Source organism: Sinocyclocheilus anshuiensis, unplaced genomic scaffold, assembly GCF_001515605.1.
Source record: "Sinocyclocheilus anshuiensis isolate Anshui unplaced genomic scaffold, SAMN03320099.WGS_v1.1 scaffold352, whole genome shotgun sequence".
Taxonomy (NCBI): Eukaryota; Metazoa; Chordata; class Actinopteri; order Cypriniformes; family Cyprinidae; genus Sinocyclocheilus; species Sinocyclocheilus anshuiensis.
This window is the reverse complement of record NW_015557093.1, coordinates 1,091,735-1,110,607: the sequence shown is the minus strand read 5'-3', so window position 1 is coordinate 1,110,607 and position 18,873 is coordinate 1,091,735. Positions and strand designations below refer to the sequence as shown.

Here is an 18,873-nt window from a genome sequence, read left to right as displayed (position 1 = left end):
GAATTAGCCCGCAATGGCTCAGAGCACTCTGTAGATGGAGATCAATGATGGCTACTTATCACCTCGGGACACGAGTTGTGTGTTATTTATCTAACAAAGAGTGACTGCCGTGTGTGCCCGCTCTCATCTCTGCCTTCAAACTAGGGTCAGGATGGTCAACAAGTCGTGATGTCAGCTAGTTTATCTAGGTTTTTTTCAGCTTTGAGGTTTTATAAGAGATAAATTAAGAGATGCCACTTCTCAGAGAGGGTTTTAGCGTGCTGACAGCGTGTTGTGCTTTGGCGTGCTGTTTGACTGTCAGCACACTAAAACTCTCTCTGAGAAGTTGCGTCTTTAAATCAGCCCCTCCAAAACATCGCTGTTAGAGCCATCAAAGCAGCACTTTTGAAACAAATTCACCATCTAAAGATATTTCAAGATAATTACTGTCAAAACTTCAAATCACTTGCTGTGAATCGTGTTCCTGTTATTATGTTTAATCCACAGGTCTGAGAGGACTATGTTCATTTTGTGCAGTAAAATCTTACAGCTTATATACCTGACTATGCGTAAGTTATGCTGAGTAATATTGAACTTTAAAATATTTGTAATCATTTTTAATGGAATTTAAATTATATAGCATTTATTTATCCTTACTGAATAAAATTCTTAAATTGATCAAAATAATTCCATTTCAAATAAGTGTACACACTTGTTCTTTTGGACTTTCTATTCATCACATAATCCTGAAAAAAAAGTTTCTTGGTTCCACAAAAATATTAGGCAGCACAACTGTTTTCACACTGGGCACAAGTTACATATTATTTTCACATTTCCATAAGTTCCAACATTTTTGTGGACAGATAATTACAGAATTTCAATAGATTTGTACTGAGAAACATTTGCAAATTTGTTTTCACAGAAACTGCTGTTTCCCACCAAAATAAAAGCTCAAACTCTTTCAAGTGAAGACATTAAGACAACGCATTGTCATCTTCCTACTGTGGAGTAGACTCTTTACTCTAAAACGACTCTAAAAATATTAACAAAACTCTAAAATGTACTTAATATTTATTTTTATTTACATTTTTCAAAGTGCAGTTGCATTGCAATAGTAATATATTACTTTTTAGGGATGATAATAATAATAATAATAATAATAATAATAAGTATTATTATTATTATTATTAAAAATACACTATCATCATACATTAATTATTATTATAATGACATTTATTATTATTATTATTATTATTTTGTAATTGTTTGGCTTTCTAAAACACCAGTGTGTGTATAGAGGTTTGAGCCCACTTTAAAGTCCAGGTGTAAGTCAATACAAAGACTTTTTACTGCGTTCAGTTTGGGTAATGAAAATGCACTGGAGCTAATTTTAATTAAAGTTCACTTTGGTGCATTTAACTTTAAAATGCACAAACTGTCTTATATTTAAAATAATAATAATAATAATAAAATGTATAGACAACCAAGAGCTGTGCACATCCCTACTATACCACTTCAACATTGTTGCTCCAAAAAAAAAAAAAAAGAAGTGACTCTGCAGCCCCAGCCACCATTTCCATCGAGGAAATCCTTTGCATCTCTCTGGCCGCACTGCAGTTGGAGGCAACGAGGGAAGCACTTTAAAGGAGAACCTGTTAGGTACATCTCCCTTCCTGCTGAGAGAGGGGCAGTGTTGCCCCAACACTCCACCACTGCGCTGACATGCCAACAGCGATTCATAATGAGCCGAGGCTGTGAGGGACCGGGACCCGCGGGGGAGTGGTTTAGTGCAAAGTGAGAGAAAGGCAGAGGCAGAGAGGCCCCATGGAGGAGTGTGGTTTCTTCTACAGGAAATCAAATCAGGACAGTTTATTAGGAGCATGGCTCCAGAGAACAGAGCTTACAAATAGAAGCCAGTGGGAGTGCTCAAGTAAGGAGGAGAGCGTGGGAGCCGACATGAACGCCTCTGAAACACGCCCCTACAGTACTTACCCAACAGCAGGGCAAAGCCGCATGCATGGGTATAAACGTTTCTATGAATAATAACTGACAATATTCAGATATTTGCATTTATGGCTTGCAACGTATCTATGCAGACAGAGAGCAGCACTCTTTCGGTAAACTGCAAAAAAAATAATAATAATAAATAAATAAATATAAATATATAATTATTATTATTATTATTATTACTTGTTTTCCAGTACAAATTACAAATTTATAGACATCTTTAAAACCAGATAAATTTACTTGAGAAGCGAAGTTTTTTAAAATCTAAAAAAGAAATGAGATAGATAGATAGATAGATAGATAGATAGATAGATAGATAGATAGATGCTATCTGAACAACCATTATTATTATTATTATTATTTTATTCATTTATTTATTTATTTATTTGTTTGTTTGTATCGTTGTTGTTAAACAGTTTAAAAATGGGTTTAGAACAAACATTACAAATTTACTCTGAAAACAATCTAAAAAACTTAAACTACTTCTTTCTTTCTTCTAATAAACTGATTTTGTTTTTCAATAAAAACATCTAAACATCCTTAAAAACCATATAAATTTACTTGTAAGACAAAGTTGTGCAAGATATTTAGAATAGGTTATACATTTTAAAGGATAAATGACAATTTGCTGAGGTTTATGCTAAAAGGTAACAAACAAACAATTTATTTACATATTTATTTATTTGTTTATCTAAACAATGAGTTGGTCTTTTTTTCTTCTTCTTCTTCTTCTTCTTCTTCTTTTATCATTATTCATAACAATAAAAATAAAGTTTGGATAAGTGGGTTAAGAAAAAAAAAACAGTTCAACTTACTCTAAAAACATTAATTTTGCTTCAAGTTAATTGTCTTGTTTTCCAGTAAAAATATTAACATCTATTTACAAGAAGACAGAAATACTGAATAATAAAATACATTTCATTCGAACATGTTCTTTAAATAAACATTGAGAGCCTTTTGTTTTGTGCTGGTGGTTGTCACCATTTATCTTTTGCTCAATGTTTAATTTTGTTTTCATTCTTTGAGTGGAAAAAAGAGGATAATAAAGAGAGAAAAAAAAAAGACTAAATGTCCAAATGTCGCCAGGATTGATGTGTTATTGAGGTGGGACGTGCCACGTTTCGAGAGTGAGAGAGATAGGGGTGTTTTAAAGTGAAAACACGAGATTGTTTGTCTCGGATGTAATGTAATCTGTCAGTCAAAGCAATTGTACATATTAGCGCCACATTCATTCTAACACCCAGAATGATAAACAATGCAACTGTCAAGCACTGGTAATTTCTCAGTCAAATATTGAGAGGAAAGTCAAGGAAACACGGAAATAAAAAAAAGAATATGACTGAGGATCTATGTAACAAATAGTTTCATGTCCTAATATGCAATTTGTGTCCTTCCCGCCACTTAAGGCATTCAGAGAAAGCTACTTTCTCTACAGAAAGTGCCGATGACAATGAAAACATCCATCCTTGAAATGTCCTTAAGAATCACAGACAATTCAACCTGCCGTAGTGCTGTTTGTTGATTTAAATACCTTATATATGTGAACGCACATACAGCATGTGTTTGTGAATGTGCAGAGAAGAGGCAAGGTGAAATAATCAAGCTTGAAGATGAAAAAAGGTGAAACGTCTTGAGGGTTGATGTAGAAGTGTCTCACACCGCCGTACTGGCAAAGCTCAGCATTACAAAAGCTCAGCATAAAGCTGACCGCATACCGATGGAAAAGGTAATTACACAACACCTTGAAGCTCCGGCGTGAGGTTCAGCCCTTTCATCTCCATGTTTGGAAGAAAAAAAAAACACAGGAGATTGGCTAAACCTCGCCGAGCGAAACGTTGTGAACTATCGCTCCTTTTCTACCGTCTCCCCAGGCGTCGCCCGATTCAATTGTTCAGTTCCACATACAGATGTCGCAACCCGTCGCCTCGGCACAAGGGTGTCATTTGATGAGCACCTGCACACTACACGCTCCTCCAATGCATTACAAAGCAGGATATGTCGCCCTGCCCCGCACTGTCTCCACCATTTACATTTGATTTAGCAGCTTGATTGGGTCCACCTGGCCTATGCACCCATTCTTACCTCCACGCCAGCCATCTGTCAAACGACAGATTGAGAGCCACTGACTGAAACTGGGAATGATGAACACGTCTTGTGCTGCTGTCTCTGAATAGCATCACACTAACCTGGTAGGAGTATGAACGTCTGCGCAAAGGGAGAAAGTTCAGAATGGAATACTAGCCTACTGTATATTGCACAATATTCAAGTAATTGCACTGTATATTGCACAATATACAGTACCTGTATACTGCCTAGTGTAGCAGTATGTGTAATGGTAAACCGTATGCAACAATAAATGTTCCAAACCAGTGTTATTATAGTATCATTGAGTTTTTATTAACATTTAGAATGTTTTTATTTTAGATATTTTATTTTAATTTTAGATAAAGGGTTATATTTATATATATATATATATATATAACTAAAACTGGCTGAAGCAAAGCAAGTTTTTAATGTTTTATTTCAGTTAACATTTATTTTATTTCAAGTAACTTTTTTTATGGTTTCAGTTTTAGTTAATAGCCCTGTTACAAACAGTATATGCTACCTTATTGACACATGATCGTCTAGCATTATCTTTAATTCATCAAGACTGATGCATTTATTTCCACTTTTGGATCAAAATCAGGGATGCAATGCATCAATATCACAATTCTGGCCAACAAAGATAATGTAATTAATATTTTATTTTCACGTTATGGCAGATGTTATCTCTAAAAAACGTCATCTTTCGAAAATCTCAAAATAAGCATTAATTGTTCATACATAATAATGTAGTGATGCCTAAATTCACTTTTTAAAATGATTTTAAGATCATTTTAAAAAGTGAATTTAGGCATCACTACATTATTATGTATGAACAATTAATGCTTATTTTGAGATTTTCGAAGGATGACGTTTAACAATGTTACTAAATTACTAGTGCTTTTCATAGATAAACTTTAACTATGTTTCAGATGACAGCAAAAGCAATATAAATATAGGAGAAATTAGAATTCCCAATTTAAAAAAATCAATACTGACTAATAACAATAAGATGTTAAAATCTGAAAAAAAAAAAAAAATCTATGTGCATCCCTAATCAAAATGTGGTAAAGTTTGACAGTCCAATTATATAAGGAGTCAAGAAAATATGTCGAAAACTTCAGCTACAACCTGTGGTTCATTCTTCACACAGAAAAAGGAATTGAGTGCATTGCATTGTGGGATTTCAGAGTGCTCTGTTGCATTCTGCACATTTCACAAGGTGGCAAGTAACAGAAAACGAACAGAAAATGTTCATACTGGGCACAGTATAAAAGCTATACACTGCAGAAATAGTATGAGTAGTACGCTGTTGATATTTAAGCACAGCCACTGAAGATGTATGCTAACAATTAGACCTCAACTTTCATGTACAGTGACTACCCAACGTGGCATATGCATAAATATACCCTGTAAGCTCCAAAAACCAATTAAAGTTTTAAAAATAAATATTGTGAAGTCTAGGACAAAATGTTTCAGTGTATTTACCTGCAAAACATGGCAAATGCATCCTGGGAAGCAGAAGGAGGGAAAAAAAAAAAGCTTCCCTGTAGGAAAACTCTAGCAGATAACATCAAACAAAATTGCATGCATTTTCTACCTCTATTCTTGTAGCAAACAACCACTGAATCAAAGAAATACGTGAGGCGGCAAATGCTTCATATATAATTATGTTATTTTATCACATGCTTTGAGATGTTACATTGCGCTTATGTTTAGATCGTATTTTCTAAATGGCCACCAATTTTCACTGCCGAACAACATAGTGCGTGCCAATTAGAGGATTATGCTATCCATCTGTCAACAGTGCCTTAGACTTACATGTGTCAGTCTGTTTGGCGGCAATTCCTCTCGCCGCACTTATTTCAGATGAATGCTTTTGCTGCTAATGCTTTATGCTACTCCAAACAACTATCCTATGAGACCGTAGCTCAGAACTCATCTAAACAGTAGTAATCTGCTAAATGGGCTGATTCAGTGTCCCACGCCAGTTAATCAGGAGATTTAGCATTTAATTAGTAACATACCTCATTTTAATGTCTTAACAGGGTCAATATATTGTAGCACGCCAAAAAAGTTTTGAAGGTTAGCGCTCCAAATCAGTGATTCAGTCAGGCGTCATTCATTCAGCATTCGCATTCATTACTGCCTCTGCTCATCACTGAATTATTTTCTATTTGGAGAACAGCAGACGCCCAACAGATTGTCATCCCACAGTCCTTTATCCAAGAACATTATCATTGGGAAAACAGACGGTTACTTCAAAAATGGACAACTGTTCTCATTTTGGCTCAATTTAAAGGCACGAGTTAGCATAAGAAGACGGTTTCGTATTGAGAAGTATCTCAACCAATTTATCAACAACAAATTAGCACCACATTGCTGTTTGTGAAAGCGGGTGTTGGCTGCAAACGGTCTACGTGTTTACCTTATAAGACAATTCTAGAAGTATTTTGAGTAAATTGAGAGTGATAAAACAACTCTGTTAAATACCTCTCTGATGGTTTTTCTTGGTAGGTCGTCCCTATAGCATTGCTGTTAATGTTGTTCCACCACTGCTGCTAGCAGATGGTAATGAAGAATGCTCCAGTGAAACAGAACTTCAGCTAATAGCGCACAGCATCCGATACTGAACGCAAAGTCTGCTGTCCAGCCTAGGTTTTGCCTTGAGATCTCAACAGCACACCATACAAACACAGTGTCTTCTTTTGAATGGATACATTTGTTATTTTATTTCATTCTGATTGGCCAAAGTGCCAAAATTATAATTTTTATAATTTTCACACATCTTTTAAGAACTGCCGCTTTCTCCGGTAGTGGGCGGAACTAATGTGCAAATGACAATCTCATTGGCTGGTGCTCACCTATTAGCATCCCTGTTTTGATTTCAGCAAATCAGTTCGAGTGAACGCACACAACCTGATTAATATTCATGAATCCAGCAGCTCGTTAATCCTTGGTGCGTTTTATATTGTTCTTATTAGTAGAATTTGTATAATAATAATAATAATATTATTATCTTATCAGCATTATTGTTAGTTTTTTCCAATTTTTTACAGGAACACTGAATGACCAAAAAAAGCACCACCACCAGTCCTAAGTTCAGTTAAAATTACTAATTTGCATTCATACATGGTTACCAAGTTTTAATTCTAATCACTAAACTTCTATTATTAAATAATACTTGATTATCATATTATAATGCTTGACTGACTGATGTTAAGAGTGTACTTTCAGATTCCCTTACAATATATGGCCCAAAGATTTCACGTACTTTTACAGTAAAATACTTTAATATTTACAGTTTTTTTTAAGTGAAAAAGAGCAAGTCATCTTATAATTAACATTGACGTTTCCAGAATTCCCTGTGTAACATTTGATGGTTTTTTATTTAAATAACTGTGCTTTCTTATTTTTTATTTTTTTCTTATACATTGGACATTTATGCTATATCTTACATTCTTAAAGTAATGTTTATTGCATTATTTTAGTGTCATGTGTGGTACCATGATGGTTTTTAGTATTTGTACATGCATATATATAAAATATACAGAGAAATAAATTACATTGTATAAATGTCAACTACCTAAACACAGACACTGTGAGATATATGTAAATATTGTAATAGAAGAGATCAATGTTTTCTGAAGCAAATAATTGTATATAAAATAATGTATTCATGTTGTTTTCATTAATTTATTAATACAGTCACTGATCATTACAGGAACATAAACTCCATCAAAAGTTCATTTCTACAATAATATCCTGATGACAGTGCATTTCTCTTACAAATACTAGCCTATAAGATGCATAAATTCACTTTACCCATTTTCCTGTCTGTTTTCTGTTTTCACCAGACACGTGTGTTTCTTTCTTTGTTTCCCGCCACTTATCTGTTCCCATGGACACTAACCATTCATCGCAGCTTATCATCATTTAGTTCATCACCACTCTGTATTTAGTTCCTCCTTGTACACTCTTCAGATGCCGGTTGTTGTTAGCGTATGTGTTTTACACACAGTTACGCTTGCTTGTGAATTAAACCTCATTATTATTTTTTAACCTGCCTTTGTCCGCTTCATCTTCATCTGGTGACACTTTCTTTGCCATTAAACAGACTTTTCAAGCTTAAGCTAACTGTGGTACCCAGGTGATGATTCATTGAAGTCATTGCTGTCATAGTCCACCGATCGTCATCCAATATCCACACTCACAACAACAGCGGGTGGCCAAGAGGAGGGGAGTGACAACAGAACCCCTGCTGGCAACATGATGAAGCACACCTGACACACATTGTGCCGTATCACCACAGTTTACATGTGTGTTTGGTTGTCTGTGCGTGCACCAGGTGTCCTTCAGGTCCAGGTGCAGCGAGTCACAGCCGGGTCAGCGATAAGGTGACCACCTAACCTAATGCCTCAGGATCAATCACCCTGTCTTCACTTCCCAAAGGCACTGTCACCACTGATCTCACTGTGTATATATATTTATAAATATATGATTTAGGCTTTCTCATTTTCACTAATTCGTTTAATTTGAAATCACTTTTTTGCCACCACTGTTAATTTTAAATGGTCCTGCTGTGTGACAAATATTTTTTTAATATACAACTATTCCTTGTAGCCTTTTAATAAATAAGCAGTCATAAAATCTGCATGCATAATCATTGAAGAATTGGAAAAATGCTCTTTAAAGTCGTTTCAGATCGAGAATAGCATGTCACACCGCATGACGTGTCAGCTTCCCGTTCCCTCCTCACCACATGGAGGACTGCACGTTGCGTGACCCCAATTCCCATGTTGAATCCCCCATATTAGAGTGTTTGCAGTTACCAATTACCCCTGCCAATGTTCAATATGATTAAATACAACAGCCATCACTGACTATTATTCATCAGAGGAAAATGACGAGTACAAGTTGCTAGATTAATTAAAGTGTCACAAGCAACTCTCCGGTGGATAGTTTGAGCCGTAATTAAGTATCTTACATCATTAGTTAGCAGTTCATTTCTCTCTTGCTGCTTTGAAAAGGTGAATCTCGCTTCGCTCCTTTGATTGAAAGGTGTAACGCTCATTCTTTGTTGGGTCAGTATAAGAATATCACTTCATAAATGAAGTGTGAGCCGTCAGAGCTGAAAGATGGGTGTGAAATATTGTTCAACAAGATTTTTTAGCAAGATTGCTTTACACCATGATGATAATGCATATTGTTCTCCCTAACAAAGCAAATGTGCTGCCAGTTCTTAGACGAGTCATGAATGCTAGAAAGCAGGCAGAACACCTCTATGCAGGGTACAAAATCAACACTCAACAAACTGGAAACGTTTGGTTTAGAGAAACAATTAGCAGGAAATGGCCTTACGTCAACATAATGCATGGCTTGATTCGAATTGTAAAAATAGATAAATAAATTAAACTTCGCATTATGCCAGTGAAACAATGATCTGCGCTGATTGTCCAAATATGCAGGTGAAAAACTATTTCATAAAAAGCAAAAAATAATTGTGATAAGCACAAAAATACTATCAATTAAATTAAATGATATACAGTTTATTTATTTAAAAAAGAAAGAAAAAAAGAAACTAGCACTATACAGTTTTATGGCCAGTGGCTTGTCAATACACAATAGAAAAATTTTATTTAGTTTTTCTCTAAAAACATGGCAGTTTACTTTTGCACGTTATTGCAAGTTAATTAAAACCTTTTAATCGTTTAAAAGAAATGTATGGAAGTCTGTTTCCACCACGGAATTTTAAAAAAAAGTCAGAATTGCAAGACAAAAATTCTGAATTGTGCCGTTTTAACAATTCTCACAATTCTGAGTTTAAATACCAAAATTCTTGATATATCAAAGACTTTGTTCCTTGCAATTCTAAGAAGAAAGTCAGAATTGTCACAATTTTGCCTGTTGTTCTAACTAAATGTCAAGTTCAGGTTGAAATTTACACGGTTTCACACAATATCTCAATAAGTGTTGGCTGAACATCCACTGGGCAATCTTGGACAAAGCACACAATTGTTAGCATAGTAGAACAGTTTGACTGGTCTATTTCCCTCAGGAAGAGCAGAGAATAGGGACATATCCAGATAAGGTAAATAATGTGTCCGGTAGCTCTCCGATTCAAAACATTTGTTTCCACTTGGAGTTGTGGTTATTCGTTTCCCTGGCCTCTCAATGCTGGCATACAGCCCTGCAGAAAACCACTGTATGACAGCAACATATCCCACTGGCCTACTGTAACTAAATGAAGCGTCCTGAGAAGAATATTCATCAAGATATCTCCGGAGCAATTATAACATTACGCTCCATATCCTTGAACTCATTCCAGTAGCCTGGGGTGCAGCACCAGCAAGGGTCCGCGATCTGAGAGCCCTAGCTGTCCGACAGGTGAGCAGTTGGGTTGGAGAACCTGGGTAAATGATTGTCTCCGCTAGAGCAGAGAGGCCGAGCTCCATCCTGACCTGCCTGCGTTAGGAAAGCGCTGATTTACGACGATGCATTTGCTACCTATTGAGCACAATTACACAGAGCAAGAGCGCATACAAACAAAGCCTCAAAAAGAGGCCATACCGCGTTCACGGGGTGCAGGGGTGTGAGAAAAAGAGGGCGTCCCTGAACCGAAAGCTTGGGAGAGAGATTTATCACTCCCACTGGCTCTAAATCTAATCTATCTGCGATTCGGTTCGTGCTCCATGGGAAATATACACCATCTAGAGAGTAGCTTACGTAATCATAAAGTAGGCAAAATGCTCCTTTCTCTTTCTCTCTATTGTTCTTAAAACTACTTTTAATATCTGAAGGATCTCCATTCGAACTGTAGTTGTATTAACATCTGGCAACAGTATGGGTTGCTTTCCTCTATTTGCATTACACAAGAGACAGCGAGAGAAATATGACATCCGGTGCACAGGCTGACAGATTACCTCAGTCATTTGTTAGTCTGAATAAATGTTGAGTTTTACTTTAGGGCTGAGTCTTTATCCACTCACTGGATTTGCATACAGCCGACACTGAAAAGTAACAACAGGGAAAAGTACAAAAACAGCTTACAGAACAGATGCTCAACACAAACACATTTTGTCCTCACTACTGTAGCTCTATTGACTCATTCAGACATGCCTGAATTTCAACAAGATTTGCTGTGAAGGTAAACGTGGGACTGTATAGCTTTCGTTATTAAAGGCGAAGTGTGCATTTTTTTTTGCACCAAGAGCTGCACCAGATGGAATTACAAAAATAAGTAAATTTTGCTACATATTGCTATGTGGTTTCTAAGGTCTTTTCAGTGGTTGCTAAGTGGTTACTTATGGGTCAAAGAAGCCCAACCGCCAAGATATTCTAATCCCTAGATATATACTTATAGACAATCTCACTCTCCATCAATGTCAGCCAATCAATTTTGCCAGTCAAAATAAGCACGCTTTAAAATATCATATCTCTCCCCAACATGTTTAATACTTAAATTTAGAGCTTTTGAAAGTAAAGAAGCCTGTTTCTGTCTTAGAGTAACTGCAATTTTTACAACTGTGAATTTTTTACTTATTTTAAACTTTAACTCACAATTACATATGTATTTTTTTTACTCTGAGGCAACTCAACAGGCTTGCATATGAAACTCACACGAAGTTGACATGTCAGCCTACTCAAATACTGTACAAGGGTTATGCAAAATTCAAAATAAAATAAAATCTGGGTAGAATATCTATCCATCCATCCGGCTTATAAACTTTCAAACTTCAAGTTTTTAAAACTTTTCAACACTTTTAAACAAGGTTTTGTTCAGAGTTTGACAAACTTTGCTTTTCTAGTTGTGCATTTCAATTCATTTCAAATTCCTTGCATTTAAATTTAAATTACAAATCTGCATCCTGTTTGCAACTTCAAATCATGTTCAAATTTAAGAATCATCTGGATTTGAAAAGCATTCTCAATTTAATTCTGAATAATGCATTGATTTCTGTGAAGAAATCTGTTAGAAGCACCACAAATTCTTCCGGACAAGAAGCCAAGCTCTGAACATTTGGTCTTAGCACATTAAACTGGGATAAGAAAGAGTACTTTAACAGCACAAAAAAAATGACACACTTTGTCCTTAAGCGTGACTAAGATATGGGCTGAAGAGCGTTTGTTAAAAAAATAAAATAAAATTAGAATATAATTTGAAGTAGGAGGAGGAGGACCAGTTCTCAATCATTAATGATTATAATGTTCACTCATTAGTGACTATTCAAAATGTGTGAATCAATTTGCATTGTGAGGAAGAAATAACCGTTCTAGCTTTATTCATTTCTGAGAAAAAATCTGAAGCCGGGCGTCATTACGTAGCCAAGATGAAATGTGAGAGCCATTCACACAGGAAACAGCACCGAGGTATGACGATGGGTGGGTAAGCAGGGGGTAGAGCAGTGAAAAAAGGTGTTGAATATGCTAAACGTGTAGAGACTAACAAAGAAATGGTGCTCAGAGTGGAAGATCAGCACAAGTCTCCCACATTAATTTTATATTATTGCTAGAGGAACCAAAAGCCTCAGAGCCCACTAAAGGCAATTAATATCTCCCACACAGATCCGACAATCCTAAAATCCACCACATCATTATCTGCATAAAAATGCCACACGTTAAATATTTCTTGCAAGCTCTTAACCTGCGTTTATGTATAATTAGAAGGCTTTTTTCATTGCAGGCTTCATGGAGAAAGGGGATGGTTACGGCCCTGTGGTAAGATGCAAGTTAGACGTCTTAGAAGATAAGATGAAAGTTTTTGTCTGTGATGGCAGATTTAAGACATTTTAGATCTCTTCAATATGTCGCGCACTCCATATCACTTTAAACCGGCACAGCCTTGATTCTGTAAGAGCCGAGGTAAAAAGTAGTAAGAGAAGCTTTTTATTTCCATAAAAAAATGTGAACTGCCTGTCAAAACGCTCTTTGTATTCATAGAGACAGAGATGGAAAGGAAGAGAGTAAGAAAAGAGGGTTGGCATGATTTGTTAGAAACAGTAGTTGCATTTGACAGTTACACATCGCTGTTTTCTTCCCCTGACAGTTTTTCACACTAGCATCTTATACCTTCCTGATTACAGATTTTTGCCAAAACGAAGTCTACTTTTACACAGTAGGTGTTGGAGACTGACAATTGCATTTACTAACAAATATGACTCTTAGTGTATAAACAAGTAACTGAAACTTATTCTGTTTTCATGATAGTATTTATTAGAACAGATTTGGAGAAATTTAGAATTACATCGTTTGCTCCCCAATGGACCCTCTGCAGTGAATGGGTGCCGTCTTAATTATGGATAGAAACTGACAGCACTCATTCACTACAGAAGATCCCCTGGTGACCAAGTAAGTGATGTAATGCTAAATTTCTCGTAATGTGTTCAGATGAAGAAACAAACTCATGTATATTTTGGAGGTATGTATACCTGAAGGTGAGTACATTTTCAGCAAATTTAATAAATAAATAAATAAATAAAATAAAATAAAAATAATTGCAACCTGCAAAAAAAACAAGTCAAGCCCCCTTTTTGTTTTTGCAATAGTGACAATGACTACAGTAAATATGCAAGACGGCAGCTTCCATTAACAGAAAGGATTATGACAAAATGTTATTTAAAAAAACAAGTTCAAATCTTCACTCTAAAAAATGTTGGGTTAAATATAACCCAGCGCTGGGTTAAAAAGGGACAAACCCAGCTATTGGGTTGTTTTGACCCAGCGATTGGGTTGTTTTGACCAAAATTGGGTTGTTTATTAAGCAACAGTAACTTTAAGCGTGTGTGTGTGTTTCCGCATATGCATATGCATTTACACAGCACATGCTAACCAATCTGGCTCTCAGTGTGGTTGTGAAAGGAGTCACTTTTGTTACAGAATGTGTGTCAACTTATTTATAACCAAACAGTATGTGTGAACAAAACAAAGATTTCACAGTGTGCTCCAACGAATGCATGTGTTTACAAATGAAGTGCTCCATTATTGGCACTGTCCTGTAACCAAAACCGCAGTCTGCACTTCTCTCTGTCGTGATTTGTTTACCATTATCTTGTGGTCATTTTATACTCTGGTCTTTGATTAATTGGCCATTTAAAGTGAGTGGTAAAATGAGAAAATCCTTTACTCTTCCCCATCTCTCTCTCTCTTTCTCTTTTAATTTGTTTAATGCAGTCACAAAGATATCTCAGTCAAGTCATCCAATCAGTCTTGATGGAGGGCTGCCGTATAATCAGTCTGATAGTGGTCTGTAAGTGTGAGCTTTAGAGCAGGGGCATTTCAAGGTTAAATGTGAGCATTCAACTGAATCTTGTTCAAAATGGTGGCTGGTACTTCATGCGGTGATTAAAATATGGTAAACATGGAGGGATATGCAAGCTTTAGTTTGATCTCCATTTGAGCTCTCGTCTTCAGACGTTAGTCAAGGGAGGCAGAAGCAGATGTTTGGAATTTAATAACCATGCAAAATATCCACGAAAGGCTTAGGAAACAGACAGGGGGTATCTCTAACCTAGCCATTTGCAGCTATTACAGATGCATTTCAGGCCAAGAGTCCTGCAAATGTCCATACACACGGAAACACATGTAATGCTTGTGCATATGCATATTGCATGATGATTTTGCAGGATTTGTCTCATGATTCGTAATTATAGAACTGCTAACAAAGTGTTTATGGTTTAATCTCTAGCGAAAATGAATGAATGTAAATTCAATTATTTATGAGGTGCACTCAAAAACGTTCTCTGTATGAGACTTCATTTTACTGAGATGTTTTAATAAATGTGTATGTAGGTACATGTTAAGGTATCATTAGTAAAAGTAAATAAAAATGCTTCCTTTTTTTCTTGTGTTCAAGTGGTACAAAATGGTGTGGAAAACATGCTTTGGTTATTTTTAACTAGATGTTTACTCTGTTTTTGCTCTTACATTCAACATTATTTCAGCCAAACAGCCATTGGAGCTAATTAGATTCAAAATATGTAAAGAGATACTGAACAACATGAAACGAAAGAAAAATAGAGAAATGCTTCACGTCGCCAAGCCCTAATGCACATAGAACAGACAATAAAGAGAAGCCCAGACAAAACAAGCACTGAGAAACACACACACATAGACAATTAAAGAAATGCTTTCCAGACAGAAGGCTGATTGTTTATCTGTGTTGTAGCATAGAGAATTGAAATCTTCTGCGTCAGATAAGACATCAATCTCCCTCTGTGGGCTGCGTACATAAATCTGATTAAGAGGAGAATCATTTCCCCTTCAGGACTGTTTTAACTGTCCGCTCCATGCCTCGGCGGCAGATAACTCTGACGGAACTCACAGCCAGAGGTTGATGTTCTTCACTCACCACTGAGATGGCACACCAATCCAAATGATGTTATATTTGCCAAACAGGAACATGTCCATCAACTGTGGGCGACTGCTGGTAAGCCGACACTTGGTTAGCAGGAGAGGATATATTTGAAATTAGATTTTCCAAATTACGCTCGTTTAAATATGGACAAAGGCACAGTTTTACGTGTGGCTCATTTCTTGGTTTGTTTGCCCAGAAAAAAAAAAGTAAAAATTTTTCTTAATCACTTCTTTCCCCTGTAAAAATAGCTATACATACTTGAGAGGCATGACTGCATGAGATAAATACTTGCAGGGAATATATTTTGAATTAATTGCATTGTTCGTAACCCATTTCATGACGTTTGTGATTTTCAAGTGAATGCATGTTGTTTTAAGGATGTTCTGTCATTTTTCCTGGAAAACAAGACTGACTAAGGAAATTATTTTTGCAATGTGAATACTTCAAATGCACATTATCAACTTGCCATTGCACTGAATAATGTGTCATGGAAATAAATAATTATTGGAATAAAATTCCTGCCAGGTTGTTGTAGTCAACAAAACTGCAGTTTTACCCTGAAGATGAATGAGTAGATTTTTGAAAGGACTGCATGGAAAAAAATGCATTCTCAAGAAGAAAATTACATTTAAAAAAAAAAAAAATCGATAAGACAACAAGACCCCCAGCAGAAAGAAAAAGGAAATCAAAGATAATGAAAATATGAGTAATGCCTCTGATCTGTGCAGATGGGGGTCCACCCCCATTGCCATTTACCTCCTCTACAGAGGAAATAAATCATCTTTGTGAAGGACCGCAAATAACTGCTGAAAGCAATAAAACAGGAGGTAAGTCAAGTCAAGTCAAGTCACCTTTATTTATATAGCGCTTTTAACAATACAGATCGTGTCAAAGCAACTGAACAGCATTAATTAGGAAAATAGTGTCAATAATGCAAAATGACAATAGTAAACACAAATTTTTCAGTTAAAGACAGTTCATCATTGAATTCAGTGATGTCAACATCCAGCTCAGTTTAAATAGTATCTTTGCAATCAAGTCAACGGTATCGCTGGAAATGAAGTGTCCCCAACTAAGCAAGCCAGAGGCGACAGCGGCAAGGAACCAAAACTTCATCGGTGACAGAATGGAGAAAAAACCTTGGGAGAAACCAGGCTCAGTCGGGGGGCCAGTTCTCCTCTGACCAGACGAACCAGCAGTACGGAAAAATCAATTTAAGACATAATAAAACAGACGATGAACACTATTAACAGCAATTATTATATGATGCAATCAAACTTATAGCAAAATGTGGTAGTTCTGTATGTTGTTTCAGGGTTGGCATCATCTGAGGTCCTCTGAGGGGTTGGCATCATCTCTTCTCAGGTGTTCTGGATCCAGACTGAAGCTTGTGTAAATCCTAGTTACCACGGGATGTCAATCCCGTGGCAAAAAACAGAGGAACAAATAGAAACATAATTAGCGTAGCTGCTGTTCCAACCAAGCAAAATTGATTTGTTTAACCCAAACTAAAGAATAATAATGTGCATTTGATCAGATATAACTGCAGTAAAAGATTATGAGATGCATTATTTGAATGTTTGGCCAAAGAGATGTGTCTTTAATCTAGATTTAAACAGGGAGAGTGTGTCTGAACCCCGAACGTTATCAGGAAGGCTATTCCAGAGTTTGGGAGCCAAATGCGAAAAGTTAGTTGGGCTTATCAGCACCAAATATTCTTTGAGGGAACTCTACAGCAGTGTTTCCCTAAAGTTACCCATTCAACAACAAAAAAATTGTTTTTTTTTTACTTTTACAGTATTATTTTGAATGTCATGTAGCATTATCAAAATAAAAAAAATCAGCAGAGAGAAGCGGAGATGGTTTAAAGTTAAAATGCCTTGATAGATTTATTACAAACACACAGCTTTTCGCTTCACAAAACATTAACTGATGGACTGCATTCATGTTGGCTACTTGTGGATTATTGTAATGTTTTTATTAGCTGTTTGGACTCTCATTCTGAAGGCACCCATTCACTACAGAGGAGCAAGTAATGTAATGCTAAATTTATATTCAAATGATGAAACAATCTTTGAAAGCCTGAGGGTGACTAAATTTGCAGCAAATTTTCATTTTTGGGTGAACTATTTCTTAAATAAGATACCTGAGCTTGTTAGTGTATCACAAGTTTTTAGCACTGTGGTGGCAATCATTGAAAAACTTTTTCTGATAAACACCTACTGCAACAGCAAATTTATTTAGTGATGAAATCCAGATGGGACATTAACAAAGGAAAGTCATTTATACTCTTTGTATGGTAGAATTTAAAATATGCTCAACGGGTATGAAATATCACCCACAAGTGAATACACTGTAATTTGTTCATATTTTAATGAGAAGAAAAGACTACCAGGTTTAAAAATCTAAATCTTTCCAAGTACACCCTCGTGTACTCGCATCCCTGCCTGGGAATCACCGCTCCTACAGTACTTCATAGACAATAAATAAAGCATCATAAGTCAGCACAGGCATACCAAAATAAGCCCTGCCACATCCTTGCATGCAATAGACATGGCTTTCAACAATTATCCATCATGTTTCTCGTTTAAAAGAGCATGCAAATTTCTGAAATAGGAATGGACGGTTTTCTCGGTCAGACCAGATGCATCAGGTTATTTCTAGAGGACAATGAGATTCTGGCATGAAGTGCAATGGATGAGCTAAAATAAGATGATTATGATGCATTACTAACAGAGCTGCTGCCGCCAATTATATCGGCCAGTTAAAATGACAGACCACATCATGTGCATTTCTCTCCAATCACATTGGGAGGGATACGGTTAGTTTACTGTAATTCCCTGCATGTGAGTACATCAAAAGCATACTAGACTATCGAGACAAGCTCTTTTTTCTCCTGGGTTTAATTGTCGTTGAAGAAAGATAGATCCAATACAAGCACTCTACACTGCCATGAGTGCATGAAGACACTCCAGATTAGGGTTGGGCGATGTCTACAAAATTGGCATCGGACGATGTCTACAGTGAAACATCGCGATGGACGATGGCATCGTCTATCGGCCCAACCCTACTCCAGATTAGGGGTGTCCCCGACTAAGGATTTTCATAGTCAAATCGGAATTTTCGAATCTTGCCGATATTCAACTAATAGTCGAATCATATGTTTTGGGGGTGGGGCAAAATACATTACCAAGAGTCAAGTCAGACATTCGACAGTCATAATTACGTTAACACACAGGGAAAATGTGTAACGGACACCTCGCAGATACAAACAGGGTAAATAATGTTTTATGTTTTGATTAAAAGATAGTTAACATTAAACGTCAGCGAAACCCTAAGAATTCACAACTTTTTTTTACAGTAGTGCTCTCATTATAACAATATGTATATGACAGTAGTTATTAATGTTCTGCATTTCTGTTTTGAGCTGTGTGCGCTGAAGATGACTT

General features: G+C 36.3%; 1 protein-coding gene across 2 annotated transcripts in view; it reads right to left on the bottom strand.

Moving 5' to 3' along the window:
* LOC107677380 (netrin receptor UNC5A-like) overlaps positions 1–18,873 on the bottom strand; it is a 204,683-nt gene that overhangs the window by 136,911 nt on the left and 48,899 nt on the right. The window lies entirely within an intron of this gene.